We start from the raw sequence: 4,519 nt of genomic DNA on the forward strand, positions 1-4,519 counted from the left end.
TTCATTCCTACTTCTCTTCACTCCTACTTCTCTTCCCATTTCTCTTCCTACTTCTCTTCACTCGTACTTCACTCCAACTTCTCTTCACCCCTACTCTTTCTCTCCTCTCTCTTACTCTCTTCTCTCGTACTCCCCCCTCTCTCACTCTTACTCTCTACACTCTTACTCTCTTACTCTCTCACCTTTACTCTCTCACTCTCTTCCCCTCTCTCTCACTCTCTCTCACTCTTACTCTCTACATTTTTACTCTCTTACTCTCTCACCCTTACTCTCTCACTCTCTTCTCTCTTTCCCTCTCTCTCACTCTCCTTTTTCTCTCTTTCTCTCCCCCATACCCCTCTTCCCTCTCTCTCACTCTCTTCTCTCTCACTCTCTTTCTCTTCCTCTCTTTCTCCCCCCATACCCACCTTCCCCCTTTCTCAATCCACCTTCCCTCTCTTATACCCACCCTCTCTCCTCTCTTTCTATCCCCTCCCATACCCATCTTCCCCCTCTCGTACATCCACCTTCCCCTTCCACCTTCATCGTCAACACCCCCACATAAGCTCATCCCACCACACCCCAACACACTCCTACTCTACCTTCCCACTTCACCCCATCCAATTCCTTACACCCCCCCACCCACACACACCCTACCCACAGACCCCTACCTCTACCCCACCCTCAGCCTAACCCACACTCCACCCATGCCTTCCCCACCTCCCAACACCCTCCCATCACACCACACCAATACCCTCGCATCACACCACGCACACACTACAACTGACCAAGTGCTTTCTCCCTTCTCCATTTTCACGCTACATACGTCAAGATCACCAGCATTCTATCTCCCACACACAGCCCCTCGTTCTTAGATCACCGTTTGTTATCTCCCCCTTTTTCTTAGCTCTCCTGAAAAAAGAATTTCTAACTTCCGGTCAGCCATTGTTATGATCAGCCATTATTATGATTGACCGTTGACTGGACACTATTCAATTTTTTTTCTCCGTGTTTTTCTCCTTGTCTCCGTATTCTTTCTGTTGAAGAGCGTAGCTCGAAACGTCAAAGACTTTCCGTATTCCCGAGCGTCATACTAATACATCCTTTTGTTATTTACACCACCTGTCCTCGTCTGTTGTTGTTTTTTCATATATTCTCCCACATATAATACACGCTCACGTGGTCGCACTAGTTAATCCTGTCTCCTCTCATCACACGAACTTTTGGAGTCTACCTTCTTTCCTTCTGGATCTACTCTTTCTGGACTGTCTGATTCTGAACTTTATACCCTCCGGCTGCACGTCTCCTACCCACGGATTACACTGGACCCATCTTCTGATTGGAAATCGCTTCAATATACCACGACGTCTAAAAAACTTTTGAACTTTTGAACTTTTCCACTTTTGTAAACCTCCTTTATCATCATTTTTTTTACCTTTACTTTCCTTCCCCTACCGTCTCTTCGTACTCTGGATGTTCCTCATCTATCTTCTCTAATCTGCACCTATTACTTTGTAGTCTTCTCCCTCCCTTTCTCTTCTCCTCTCGTTTCTTCTCTCCCTGTCACCCCATTTTCTCCCTATTGTCCCATCTTCCTTTTTGCTTTGTTTTTTTTCTCCCACCTCGCATATATTTTCTTCTCACAACCCCTTTTTCGTTTTTTCTCCTCATGCCTTTATTTTTTCCCCCACACCTGTTAAAAATTTTTTTTTTTCCTTTTTTCCACGCCCAATTTTCTCATCACGCTTGTTTTTTTTTCCACCACACCTTTTGTAATTCTCCTTCCCACGTCTAATTTTCTTTTCTCTCCCGTTCCATCATGCCTGACTACAAATCTTTCCAACTCACTCTCCACAACCGCCTAAAACTATACCTCCGCACACTTCCCTCTCTATACTTTCAACCTACTATACGACTCTCCTTACTCATATTCAAGAAGACTCATTACTCTAGTCATATTACGTTTCTCAGTCGCTGCTTACATCACCGCCTCATCCCTAAGGGTTTCCGCCTCCATTTCCACCCCACTCTCCACTCTTCTACCACCATTCTACCGATACTCCGCACCACATCCTACTGCCTTATGCGGGCCACCATTCGCTCCAATCTCTCTAAAATCCACACTATCGACCGCCTTCTTCCTCCAGCCTTTTCCATATTTTTCTCCTCTCTGTCACCCTCCCATGCTCACAATACATTGCGCTTTATCATTCAACTTAATCATCTCTTTCATGCATTTCTTACCGACACTAAGCTCCGCAAACTTCACTCACTCCTCCATTCCTCTACACCCGATGCCACTACCCCAAACCCTCCACCACCCTTCTCCCTTCCTGATGTGCATTCCCCACCCACACCCAACCACCCTGTCTCTCCCACACACACTCCACCCCCTCCCTCCCAGCCCTCCACCATCCCGACCGCCCCTCCTAACCCTACTTCATCCCCTCCTACTTCTATTCCACCCACCCCTTTTCCACTTCAGCCTGTCGTAACCATTCCCCCAGATCTTCCTCTCTCTGAGGCGGAGCGCTCCATCCTCAATAGGGGTCTGCGCTTCATCCCACTCACTCCATCCTGCAAGGAATTTCAAACCCGTGCTGATGTCCACAGCTTTGTGCGCCGCGTTAGGTTGGGTGCGCTTTTCCATAACACACCACCCGCACCCAACGAGGACTGCTTCACTGACTCTGGGCCGACGACCATCCCAGTGGACGCCTGCTCCTGGCCAGTTCCAAGCAGTTGATCTTTTCGCGGGCGCCTTCCAACGCGCTGTGGGCCGGTTTAACTTTTCCAGGCGTCCCTCTCGACTCAACGTCTCCCCAGCCGAACTCTCGGCCCTTCGATCCCTCCGACGCCGCACGGACATCATCATAAAACCGGCTGATAAGGGTGGAGCCGTGGTGGTATGGCGCGCGGACCTCTACAAGGCCGAAGCTCTCCGTCAACTTCGTGATACCTCATTCTACCGCCCTCTGCCCTCCGACCCCACGCCCAGCTACCAACAGACTGTGTCCTCCACTATCCATGACTTCATCCTCTCCTCCTGTCTCCCCGCCTCCAACCTTATTGTTCGCACCCCACGCACCCCATTTACTTCCTCACCAAGATCCATAAACCGAACAACCCTGGCCGCCCCATCGTCTCCGCCTGCAACTGCCCCACCGAGCTTATCTCAAAATACCTAGACCGTGTCCTCGCCCCCCTAGTGGCTTCTCTCCCTTCCCAACATTCATGACACTAACCACGCGCTTCGTCTATTCAACTCTTTCTCTTTCCCTCCCGGCCCTTCTAAGCTTCTCTTCACTCTAGACATCCAGAGCCTCTATACAGTGATCCCCCACGACGAGGGGCTGCGTGCCCTGAAGTTTTTCCTAGACCAACGCCCCAACCCACAACCCGACACCTCCACACTCATTCGTCTGGCCGAACTTGTCCTATCTCTCAACTGCTTCTCGTTCGCGGGAGATATCTACCAGCAAATCTCGGGAGTGGCCATGGGGACGAGAATGGGCCCCAACTACGCGAACCTCTTCGTTGGTTATGTTGAGGCCCAAATATTCTCCAGTTTCACTGGTCCTACTCCCGAACTATACGGTCGGTATATCGACGACTGTATCGGTGCCACCTCACTCTCCCGCGAACATCTTGACTCGTTCCTCTCTTTCGTTCAGTCTTTCCATCCTGCCCTCCACTTCTCCTGTACTGTCTCTGACACCTCTGTCCCCTTTCTCGACATTTCGGTCAGCATCCTCCACTCCGCCCTTAGCACCTCCATCCACTACAAACACACAGACTCACACTCCTATCTCAACTTCTCCTCCTCCCACCCTAGAAACACAAAACTTTCCATCCACTATTCCCAATTCCTCCGTCTACGCAGACTTTGTAGCGACAGCCATGACTTTGAGACTCAGTCTCAACTCATGGCTCACCACTTTAGCCTGCGAGGATATCCACCCACCACCATCCACACCGCCCTTGCCAGAGCACGTTCTGTGGACCGTGCATCTGCTCTCTCCCCCCGAACTCGCCCTGCCGTTTCCCGCCTCCCTTTTCCCCTCACCTACCACTCCAACGCTCCATTCTCCGAGCTTTTCGGCGCCTCCAGTCCGACCCCTCCACCTCCCACCCCTCCTTCAAACGAGCCCACAACCTACGGGACCTCTTGGTCCACAGCTTCTTCCCCAACCCAACCTTCCAACCTGGCTCGTTCCCTTGCTCCCGCCCACGCTACCGCACTTGCCCTTACCTCTCCAACACCACCCTCCTCACCAGCACCCATCACCGACCCTATCACATCACCGACTCCTTCACCTGCACTTCTACCAACCTCATCTATTGCCTCTCCTGCTCTCTTTGCCATTCTCGGTACATCGGACAAACGGGGCGCCGCCTGGCACAAAAAAAAAGAAATATTCTCTTTGACAGAAATGATTCATTCTTGAATGTAAGAAAGTTTGAGATTCCACCAAACTCCATTTACGGTTAATTCTTCTGAAAACAAACAAATTAAAGAATTAAAACAGTGAAACAAATG

This window comes from Octopus bimaculoides, chromosome 25, assembly GCF_046866305.1.
Source record: "Octopus bimaculoides isolate indiv1 chromosome 25, ASM4686630v1, whole genome shotgun sequence".
Taxonomy (NCBI): Eukaryota; Metazoa; Mollusca; class Cephalopoda; order Octopoda; family Octopodidae; genus Octopus; species Octopus bimaculoides.